The following is a 12,571-nucleotide window of genomic DNA, read 5'->3' as shown; positions in this document are numbered from 1 at the left end:
CCAGCAATGCAGGCAAAAGGAAAGCTTTCTGTATTGAAAGAGAAGAGAGAACATGTGATATCTCCTGAGTAACAGGCTTAAAGGAATCTACATTGCAGACCATCAGAGACAATGCCACGAAAATAAAAGAAAAGCCTGTGACTTCAAGTGCTGTGAAGTCAATAAGAACATGGCCTGAAGAGATAAAAGAAGTGGAAAGATTGTTAAGCATATGGATTGAAGACCAAAGAGAGAGAAAAAATCAGGAACAATCTTTCTCATAATCAAAGAGAAAGTACTATCAATATAGGAAGACCTTAAATGAAATAATCTAATCCGACAAAAGCAGCTCTTTTTAGTGTTAGTAGAGGCTGGTTTGAAGGTTTCAAACTTGCCACAATTTCCAAAGCTTTCAGCAGCTGGGTGAAGCCCTGAGTGCAGATGAGAAAGCCACAAAAGGAATTACCAGTGCTGATACCAGAAGTTAGTTGAAGAAGGTAATCATTGGATTGAATTTTCAAGTTTGACAAAATAGGTATCAAAAATGCATTTCCCAAAGGACATATACCTTAAAGGCAGAGAAACATGCCCCAGGATTTAAGTCTGCAAAAGATTTCAAATTTTAATAACCTTCCACTACTTCCAGTAAGTGACAAACTACAATCTAGTTTTCTTTTTTTTTTTTTAACATTTTTGTTCTATTTATTTATTTTTAATTGGTAAATAAAAATTATATATATATTTATCTTGTACAACATGTTGTTTTGAAATATGTATACCCACTGTGGTTGCCGGGGGTTTGGGGGCTGCAGCTTGGGGACCTGGCAAAAGGATACAAGTTTCAATTAGATAAGAGGAATAAGTTCAAGAGATCCTGTTGTACAACATGGTGACTATAGCTAATAACAATGTATTATATTCTTAAAAAATGCAAATAAAGTAGATATAAAGTGTTCTTAATGCACACACACAAATGATATGCATGTGAAAACAATTTCCTTTCAACCATTTCCACAAATGGTTAATGCACCATTTAACACATACACATAACTATGAGACCATTTTTAACTGGGTTCCTATCAGTTTTGCATGCCACTCATGACATCTTTGAGCACTTTGCCCCTAATTCCAGGGCGTGATTCTGCATGGCATAGTGGCACTGAGAAACATATGTGTTATATGTATAGTAGTATATGTTTGTGTGCCTTCCATATCATTCTCTCTGCCTGGAACATGCTTTCCTTCTTATTCTGCTACTTGAGTCCTGCTCTTTCTTCAGATTTACCTCTATTTCTCTAGAAAAGTTTAACGTCTTTGGCTTTTGGTTCATAGAGTAGGCTCATACACCAGCATCTGGAGTGAATGTGGTTTCTTTGAGGGATAATTCTGGGAAAAGCCTGGAGAAGGTAGAAGCCATTCCATGGGGGCAAGGACGCCTGTTTACAGGGAGCATTAGCAGGCAGCTTACTTCTGTGGGCACGGGAGGCCCAAGTCTGCTCGGCCCTTGTCAGAGATGGGGTAAAACAGATTTCAGAGTTGTCTTACCTGGGGCAATGAAACTTGGATGTTCATCCTCCTACTCCCATCTGTCATTGTCTGAGGGTTGCTCCCAAGGATGTTGATTTCCTGGCACTTCTGGTTTTCCCCAGGTTTGAGCTGAGAGAAAGCCTTCAGATGGAAAGTCTCAGGTGTTTGCAGTAGAATGCTATTAGCATATAATGAAATGGTGAATGGCGATAGGACACAGTGTGTGAGTGTGTGTGTGTGTGTGTGTGTGTGTGTGTGTGTGTGTGTTTGTGTAGGGAGCAGACACCACCACCTGCTCCTCCTCTATTGACTTCATTGCCAAGGAAAAATACTGCAGTTGTAGAGTTCTTTGCAGCACTTACCACAATGGTCATTTTACATTTATTTATGATGTGCTGGAGTCAGCTGGCATTGGTTCACAAGAGCCCATTGTTCTGAGAATTCATTAACATTATGTTGACAGAATAAAATAGGCCTTGGTGGGAGTATTTACAGCATAGAAATTGGTAAACATCACAAAATGTTTCCTGTCCCCAGTCTCCCACCTGCTGCTGGAGAGCCAGCTGTTAACCCCTTGCAAGCACAACGACTGTATGAGTCTGGTTTGCCTCACTAGGGCATGAACACCTTCCTTTCCTGTTAGCCACACAGCAGTAGCCTGGATGCCTCCCATGGCTGAACCAGCTCACTGACTGGATGAGGCGACTGAGAATGCTTGCCTGAATTGTGAGGAAAGTCTGCCAAAAACCACATTATTAATCTTAGGAGAGTGGATATTGACCTCTTCTTGGCAGTAATTAGGACTCAGGAACTGTTGCAATTTGAGGCCGCCATGTCGTCAGTGGTCAGTAGAGAGGAGGATATTTGTCATCCTAATTGCTCTGGGGAGAGGACATTCATCCAGCACATCTTAATCCTGAATATTATTAACTCTAAGGTCTCAGAGAAGAAAGAGGGCTATAAATGTTTGAGACAGAACTTTCACCTCTAAAGAACATGCTTACTCTTGTTTTTAAAGTGTTATTATACAGACTTTGCTAAACCAAATAAAATCACAGAGATGGAAATTTATAACCAATAAAGTTCTTTATGATTCTAAATATCTGTGATATACTGCCAGTAATTTCCACTGTTTTAGAAGTGTAATGTTAAGATATATTACCTGGGCTGAAACTTCAGCAACAGTAAAGAAAATCCCCAAAATAATATGCTACATGTCAGTGAATATTTTGGTAAAATGAAATAACATCCAAGGAAAAGGATCTGAGGTGTGTGACTGACTATAATTTGATATACTTGCACACTTCCAGAAACAAGTTTTATTGGGTCAAATTGACTTACCAAGTGTCTGATGCTCACAGTCATACTTTATTTTTTTATTTTTATTTTTTGGTTATTGAGACAGAGTCTCACTTTGTCGCCCAGACTAGCGTGCAATGGCGTGATTTTTAAGGAGAAGATTAGATTTCCACTCACTGCAACCTCTTCCTCCCGAGGTTAAGCGATTCTCCTGCCTCAGCCTCCTAAGAAGCTGGGATTACAGGTGTGTGCCAATACACTGGGCTAATTTTTTTTTTTTTTTTTTTTTGTATTTTTAGTAGAGATGGGGTTTCATCATGTTGTCCAGGCTGGTCTCAAACTCTTGAACTTGTGATCCACCCACCTCAGCCTCCCAAAGTGCTGGGATTACAGGCTTGAGCCACCACACCTGGCTCAGTCATACTTTAGAGATAAAAGCAACTTGCTCTAAAGCAGGTAGGTTTCTAACTCCAGTGACCAGACAAGAGGCAATTTGTTTTGACATGGAAGATATTCTTAGTGTGCAGTTTTTTTGTGATATTGAGAGAATTTTGGAGTAATCAGACTCAGAAGAAAGTACAGACATTTACATTTTGGAGTTTGTGGGCTTGTTTATATGTGTGCATGCAAGGATGCGACTATATATAAATGGCATTTACATTTTTTTCTACTATTTACAATGAAATCCTTGCTTTGACTCCAAACATAAACAGCAACTTTATATTAGTCCTAGAAATCCCTGAAAAACATCTCGACTTGGAATATTGCAGACCTGTAGGTGTTAGGTATTTGGTTTCAACCATACAAATCTCACATCTGGGTAAGAGAAAATGTTTATCTATTCAAGTATCCTTGTCTGATTCAAGTAACTGCTGGTGGTCCTCATGTCTGTGATTCAATGGACAAGGACTCCCAATGGTTTCTTTTATGTAAATTATCAAAGCTGCACTAGGATAGACACATTAGGTTGAACAGAATAAGATATTCCTATTTCTTTCTCCAAATCAAGATCAGAATAAAAAACAATCCATGCATGTTTACTTTTAATTTCTTTTTAATCAGCTTAATTTTAATCAGAAAATTGTATCTAGAAAAAACTCATTGAACAGTTTCTAGAAGAAATGACATAAACAATATTGTGTTGACATATCTTTTAATGTAACATTTCAGCATGAATTTATGCTAGACCAGCGAGATATTTTTAAGGAGAAGATTAGATTTAAAGTGCAAAGAAATGAGGAACTTTCTAATCTACATCTTGCAAAGAATTAGCTTCAGGACTTAAATTTCTGTAAACTTCCAACACTTTGCAGCCTTATTTTCTTATACAAATAATGTACAGCAACTACAAACACAAAGAATTTTAAAATTTTCATAATATAGAACATTTTTCAGGTGTGATTTCAAGGTATTTTTAACCAAGTTTTTTCAATCTATACCGCCTTTGTTGGTTTCATTTATTTATCCAGGAACCCATTCCTCTAACAATGACTGGTCACCTAGTGTGTATCAGCCCATGCTAACTAAGCATCTGTCAATGAAAAGAGTCCAACTCTGTAAAATATTTGAAGAAATTTATTCTCAGGCAAACATGAGTGACCGTGGACCATGGCTCAGCACTCAGGAGACCCTGAGAACATGTGCCCAATATGGTTGGAGTGAAACTTGGTTTTATACATTTTAGAGAGACAAGAGACATCAATCAAATACATTTAAGATGTACCATTGGTTGGGTTTAGAAAGGTGGGACCACTCAAAGAGATGATGGTGGGGTTTCCAGGTTATGGGTAGATTTAAAATTTCCTGATTGACAACTGATTGAAAGAGTTATTATACGTAGAAAGAAGTGCCTGGCTTAGGTTAAGAGGTTGTGGAGACTGAGGTTTTGTCATGAAGATGAAACCTCCAGGGAGCAGGCTTCAGAGAGAATAGATTATAAATGTTTCTTACCAGACTTAAAGTCTATGTTGATGTTAAATGCTGGTTGGCTTTTCCTGAATTCCAAAAAGGACGAGAACATCACGCAATTTGTCTGACCCTCTTTTCACTTCATGGTCTGACCCAGTCTTGCAGGTTAAATTTATAGTTCCCTGGCCAAGGAGGGGGTCCATTCAGATGGTTGCAGGGAGTCTTCAAATTTTATTTTTGGTTTACACATCATTCAAACTTCTCCAAGGATTTACAAGAGCTTTCCAACACAAGTCAGCTTCTATTTGCTTTGAATTCATCATCTATACTATGCATTTCTAAATTTCATAAGTTTAAATTTAATACAGGAAAGTGCACTTGGAAGAGATCAAAGTGGGTGACTTGAAGAACAAGTGCAGTGTCTTGTGATGTCTTGTGATCCTACCCCATGATTCTTCCCTTAGGCTGGGCTGCCCACATTCGCAGTGCCCTCCCTACCCTTGGGAAGTGAGCATGCCCAGTGTATTTAGGGGATTGTAAGCACGCCCATCTGAAGCTTTCTTCCCTTTTCTAGTGGTGTGCCCCTGGAAGGTCATATGCCACCATTTTGTGTATTTTTTTTTTTTTTTGAGATGGAGTTTTGCTCTTGTTACCCAGGCTGGAGTGCAATGGCGCGATCTTGGCTCACCGCAACCTCTGCCTCCTGAGTTCAAGCAATTCTCCTGCCTCAGCCTCCTGAGTAGCTGGGACTACAGGCATGCGCCACCATGCCCAGCTAATTTTTGTATTTTTAGTAGAGACAGGGTTTCGCCATGTTGACCAGGATGGTCTCAATCTCTTGACCTCATGATCCACCCGCCTCGGCCTCCCAAAGTGCTGGGATTATAGGCATGAGCCACTGCGCCCGGCCCATTTTGTGTCTTAATGCATATGCGCAGGCTCACTCGCTCAATACCTGAGATTTTACAGGAAGCCCTTTTTGCTTCTTCCTGGTGCCTGCATTCAATTAACACTTTAATGCAACAGGTGTGAGCCATCAGACATTGGTCTTTGCCTGGCAATGGGATTATTGGCAAACCATCACCCAACATTCCTAGTGGGTGGGGGAGAGTCCTCTTGCCCTGCTCATGCCTGTCTAACTACCTGTAACATTTCCTATAAAATGAGGATTTTAATAACAAATATTAAATGCAATGACTCTCTGGACTTACACTATTTAGAACAATTTCTAGCATATAGCAATTGTATAATTACGAATAACTTACAAATGTGCAATGCTTAGGGGGTGCAACACACTGATTTGTGTTACTAACTGGAGAAGAAAATTTCTAAATCAAATAAAAATCTCACATTCTAGTAGGGAGAAACACCCACCCCTAAATAGCTGTTTCCCAAAACATAAATAATATAGCAGATGAACATTTTCATATGTGGCAGGAGTCAGAGAAAGAAGCAAAATTTGAGCTGAGATTTAATGCCTATTTCTACAAGCAAAGAAGAAGGAAGTCTGTTGTAAGCACAGGGAACATGTTCTAATTCGAAGAGGAATCCAAATATGTGACAGAACTGTGTGTTTTACAGAAAATTAAAACACATTTATAATGTATGTTTTGTGTGTAGGTGGTATCTTTATATTTAAAGATGATTGCTTCGGTGATAGAATAAAATATTTTGTAATGCTGTAGAAAAAACACTGGCTTGAGGATGTAAAGCCTAGATTTTCTTTGCATCAACTGTGAGGCTTGGAAAAATTTCCCAAAGGGCTAAATGACCTCTAACGTCCTCCTACTTCCCCAGTTCTGCTTTTTCTTTTTAAACACTTTTTGAGTTAAGTTTGTAGTTCAATGCAAACACTTGACAACTTCTATGCAAAATGAGTTTTCAGATCTATAAATACAATCTAGTGTGGATGCTAGGGAGAAAGATAAAAATGGATTTTGATGCTTGCTTTGTTAATTCACTAGAGTTTTTATATGACAGGCAATGATGAAGAAGGAAATCACTGTTTAGTTTGACTATTTATTGATAAATTGATAACAATAACATGAATTGATTTTAATAATTGGTTAAAGGCTAGTTTTTTTCCCCTCAGACTATAATCTTATTTTAATTCTCATGGTTACTGAATTGGTTCATTAAATTAATAATGTATTCCTTCTACTGTGACCAAGAATTCTCTTCTTAGAAACACACCATGGAAAAAAATGTATGGACCATGAATTCCTTGAGGCAAGGCACTGTAGAAGCTTCAGACTTACTTTCCTGTGAAGTGGCATCGTTGTCTGGGGTAAATACCCAAGATTCATTGTCTCACAGCCATGAAAAACTAGGACATGGACATACAAAAAGTGAATTTCAGAGGATAAGTTTAATATGTGAAAGAAAGAGAGGGGCTCTCTCTGCTGTATAGAGAGGGGTCCCAGAGAGATGGGTTACTGCTTCTGTGGTGAAATGCAGAAGGTTTTTTTTTTAGATAGAGTCTCACTCTATCCCCAGGCTGGAGTGCAGTGGTGCGATCCTGGCTCACTGCAACTTCTGTTTTTTGGTTTCAAGCAATTCTCCTGCCTCAGCCTCCCAAGTAGCTGGGACTACAGGCACACACCACCACGCCCAGCTAATTTTTTGCATTTTTAGTAGAGACAGGTTTCACCATGTCAGCCAGGATGGTCTCAGTTTCTTGACCTCGTGATCCACCCTAAATACAGAAGGTTTTATAGATGAGCATGAGGAGGCAGCATCTGGTTTACATAGGGCAAGAAAGATTGGTTGGACCAGGTGTTCCATTTGCATAAGGTGTGAAAAACTGGTTGGGACTAGGTATGCTATTTGCATAGCAAGCAAAAAAACTGGCCACCCCACCCTAATCTTTTATTATGCAAATAGGTTCTCTACCTGGCTGATGCCATGTTGCCTAGTTCTTTACTGTATGTGTGGTAACAAAGGAAAGGGAAGATGTAACCCTCATGTTGAACATATCTGGCTGCTAGGTAGCCATTTTCTACTGGCACAGCTGCTGGCATTCACCTGTGCAAGCTTCCAGCTTGCTTGTCGATGTCTGCAGCTCGATTTTTCAGGCTTCTCTTTGTTAGAAAAGAAATGATTTGGAGCTGCTTTTTGTTAAAAGGGAAATTCTGCTGGTGAGTCCATTTGCCTAAATAGTTTCTATTTCCTGTAGCACCTATAAACTTAGCAAGCTCTGAGGAGTAATATTCTCTTTCCTAAAGGTTCTAGCGAACATTTGAGAATTGAATCTTCTTGGCTCTGAGTGGCCTTCCATGTATCAAGTGCCGTCATTTTTTAAAAAAAATATTTTATTGCGTTTTAGGTTTTGGGGTACATGTGAAGAACATGCAAGATTGTTGCATAGGTACATACATGGCAATGTGGTTTGCTGCCTTCTTCCCCATCACCTATATCTGACATTTCTCCCCATTTTATCTCTCCTCAACTTCCCACCCCTCGCTGTCCCTCCCCTAGTTCCCCTGACAGACCACAGTGTGTGATGCTCCCCTCCCTGTGTCCATGTGTTCTCATTATCTTGAATCATCTGTAGCAAGAAGAGATGAGGCTCTGATTATGTTGACTTTTTATCATAGACTGCCCCTGGGGCTGGCAATAAGTCAGTATCCATGAACCATGTGTGCTAAGACCAGGGAAGGGTGGTTCCCAAGTCAAATCTGGGTCGGGTGACCCAAGGAAGTGGAAGAAGATGCTGGTTGACAAAAAGCAACAAACGGTCCTGCAGACAAGGTCAAGCTAGACACCTGGCTCCACAAAGGAACCACCTTCCATCTATGAGGCATAAAATCACGATGGAAGCCATCAATAACTTGACATTTTCTTTTCACTCAGTTGTCTCATTTTAGAGCTCTCTTTCATGAGGAAGTTGAAGAATTATTATGCCCATTAGTATCTGAAATGATGTAATCTCACTCTATCTGTCAAATTGCTTAAAATTATTTGTATTAAGGGCACAGAATGTGTCCCTAGCCTTTGCTCAAATAACATTTGCCTTCTTATTTAAAGATAATATATCTTCTAAACAGAGGATAAATGGAGAGTAAAATAAAATTGAGAGGCATATTCTAGGCAGGCCAGAGAAATTAGACACTGTAAAGGTTAGTTTTAGAAATTAATCATTATCAATAGCCCTTTTAGATTAATTCAGCTAAAATTTTTAATATTAGATTATATAGCTTTTAGTTATTATTGTTGTTCAACCACTATGTTTAACAAAAAGAAATAATTATATCCAGGTCCCAAACACATTCTACTAAAATATAGACAGAGTTTGAGCTACAATAGATGCTACTCTTACTAAAAATGATGAAAAAGTCAGTTTACTACATAGTCATATATATATATTTTTAAGTTTAATGGAGAAGATAAGTTTTGTCTCTGGAAACACATTAGACCTTGTTATGTATCCTCCTTCTGCAAATTATGAGCTGTGTAAGTTTGGGCAATTCACTTTAATCTCTTTAGGCCTCGATTTTCTAATGAATAAAATGAGGAAGGAATATAGTGCCTCCCTAAAGGAGTTATTGTAAGAATTAACAGGCATAGGCTATTTAAGGCATGGAAAATGCTATCCTGCTTGACTACTATTATTTTTATTTCTGTGGTAACTATTCTCCAGGCATACTATTGTTTATTCAATCATTCTGTTACGGCTAAAAATTTAATGTGTCTTAAAAGATTTCTGAATAACCCTGAAAGGTGCATTTTTGTATATAAACTATTCTTGGTTACTTAGCTTATTTCTTTAGAGTAAAGTCCTCGATAGGGGCTCCCAGGTCAAGCATTTGTGAGTTACAAGAATATTCTGAAATTCCATTCTGGTGCTCCTGATCAAGAGTGACTGGGTTTACCTGTGGACTGGAACTTCTTACTGCATTGCAAATAGCCACAGGAACATGGCTTGTTTTCTGTGGAGTGATACACACTCAGTGGTCTATTTTCCTGGTTGCTGGCCTTTAAAAAGGCGAACTAACAAGCTGTTAGATTGCTGCCCTTTGAAAGGGCAAATCCCAGACTACATTCCCAGACCAGAATTGCTTATTTGTTCTAGCCTGACATTTTTGTTCTGCACATGCTAGAAGGTCTTCAGGTTGGTCCTGGTGTTTGTCCCTGAAAGCTGTAAGGGTTACGGCTAACGGGAAACGATTAAAAACACGGTATAAATGAACCTATCTGATAATGTTGCTTTTCCACCAATTAACTCATTGGTTGTGTCTCTGAATTTGTGGGCATGTTTGTTGTCCTTGAGGAAATAATCTTAAAGAGAGGAAGAGAGAAAGATCTCTTTCTCTGTTTTTTTTTTCCTCTCTCTCTACCTACCTATGTATCTATCAATCATCATCATCTATCTATCTATGACAGGTAGAAGGACTTAAAGTAATTTTATAAAGAAACATCTTAAAAGAATTAAGAGATATTTTCCATACACTGAATCAGAATGAGACAGTATACAAGCTGACCTAGGGTGATCTACTGTACCAGTTTACCTAGGACTCTGGGATTTTCTGGGTTAGGACTTTCAGTGCTAAAACTGGGAGAATCTCAGGGAAACTGGTGTGGTTGGTTAACTTAGGGGAGATTTTAAGCCAGAGTAAAACCATGTTACTGGTCAATACTCTTAAAGCCCCCTTTGCATAGTGTGTTTTAGACTAAATGTCTGCTGGTTGGTATAAGAAGAATTGTAATTAATATATCTTGCTCCTCTTCTTCAATGCCTGAGAAAACCCCACTTGCATCAGGTTGTGGTAGAGACTGAAACATCTCTGCAGAACACGTCTTCCTGAAATCCCTTCAATCCAGTTTAGTTGGTCTCTTGGTCACAGCTTGTTTTACTTCCTGTCTTCTCCAGAATCACTTGACTTGCTAAGATTGTTTAGAGCTTTCCTTCTTAGTCACACACTAGGAGGAACAGGATATTTTGCAGGAGAAGTCTGATTAAAATGATACTGGTAGGGACATGGGGATGCTGTCCTTTCATTTTTTATTCTATATGTGCTTTACCTGTACTGTCAACATTTGTCCCAGATCCACTTCCTGTGATAACTGTGTCTTCCAGTCGCCTGTGAAGAATATAAGCATTTTACTAATTGCGATGGTTAATACTGAGTGTCAAATTGATTGAATTGAAAGAGGTAAAGTATTGTTCCTGGGTGTGTTTGTGAGGGTACTACCAAAGGAGATTAACATCTGAGTCAGTGGACTGGGAGAGGTAGACCCACTTTCACGGTGAGTGGCACCATCTAATCAACTGCTAGTACAGCTGGAATAAGGCAGGCAGAAGAAGGTGAGGTAAGCCAGTTTGTTGAGTCTTCTAGGTTTCATCGTTTTCCCTTGCTGGATGCTTTCTGCCCTTGAACATCAGACTTTCAGTTCTTCAGCTTTTGGGCTCTTGGACCTACGCCAGTGGTTTGCCAGGGTCTCTTGGACCTTCAGCCACAGACTGATGGCTACACTGTCAGCTTCCCTACTTTTGAGGTTTTGGGACTCCTTCTCCTCAGCTTTTGCAGATGACCTATTGTAAGACTTCTCCTTGTGATCATGTGTGTCAATATTCCTTAATAAACCCCCCTTCATATGTACACCTATCCTATTAGCTCTGTGTCTTTAGAGAACCTAATACACTCCTCTTTCTCCACCTAATTATTTTTAACATAATTATTATCACTTATTTTCATTATAATCTTTCTTTTTATCATTGTAAAGAGCCACCATTTACTAAACAAGTACTGGTGTAGGGACTTTATACATTTTACGAAGAATTTCACCATGAATTCTATGAGTTTGGTCAGATCATCCTTGTTTCACACATGGAAAAGCAAAGGTTCAAGAGTTTAGTTGACCATAGTTTACAATGAGGAACATGGAGGTTTGGTACGTTGGGTGAACTGAGGTCCAAATCCTGGCCACTTTCCCTTGGCAAAGATCTTACAGTTGCAAAAGGTGAAATAGTCCTCTGTAAGGAAGATTCCACTCACTGCTCCTAGAAGTGGCGCATGAAGCTGTACTTCTCAAGCCTCCATGTGCAATAAAATCACATGGGGACCTTGTGAAAAGGCAGATTCTGATTCAGTAGGTTTGGTGGAAGGCCTGAAATTCTGCATTTCTAACCAGTTCCCAGGTGATGCAGATGCTGCAGTTCTGCAGCTGACCAGCAAAGGTGAGAGTATGAACAGCTAAAGCCACACTGCCTATGAATTTGTACTGGAGGTGGTCAGAAAAATTAGAATGGTCCTTTTTGTACATACATTTCTCTTGACCAATGGTAATGTTGCTATATCTAATCAAACTGTTTGAAACCTGCAGCCAGTAAAACCAAAAGTGCCTCTCTTCAGACAACTGAATCTTTGCATCACAATGCGGGAGGCCGTTGCTTACCTCACAAATAGGATTTCCCTTCAGTGATACTTTCTTGTGAAAAGAAAAAAAAATCTTATAGACACGCAAAAAGCGAAGACAACAGCAGCTGGTATCCTCCCGACTGCCAGTACTTGGGGCAGAAGACTTCAGTGCTAGCCCAGTGTATGCCAGACTGTTACCGAGTTTTCTCTGCTTCAACTCTTTTTCTTAATTGATTAGTCTAATAATTGATTAACCAGTCATCTGTCACACTGCACATTGTGTAGGACATCATGAGCATTCGATAATTGAAAGCGTGTTGAATTCATTATATTCACATGCCCCTAAATGGTCTATAGAACTTCCCACTTTTTATGATGTATCATAAAACAAAATCTGTCTTTTTCCAGTAAGTTTTGGAAACTTCAGAGCATATCCCATTCCTGGAAGCTCACAGTACACTGGGTGTAAAATTATCTGGGAAACTCTGTAGTAATCACTT

Source organism: Cebus imitator, unplaced genomic scaffold, assembly GCF_001604975.1.
Source record: "Cebus imitator isolate Cc_AM_T3 unplaced genomic scaffold, Cebus_imitator-1.0 Scaffold151, whole genome shotgun sequence".
Taxonomy (NCBI): domain Eukaryota; kingdom Metazoa; phylum Chordata; class Mammalia; order Primates; family Cebidae; genus Cebus; species Cebus imitator.
Note: the sequence above shows the minus strand (reverse complement) of the source record.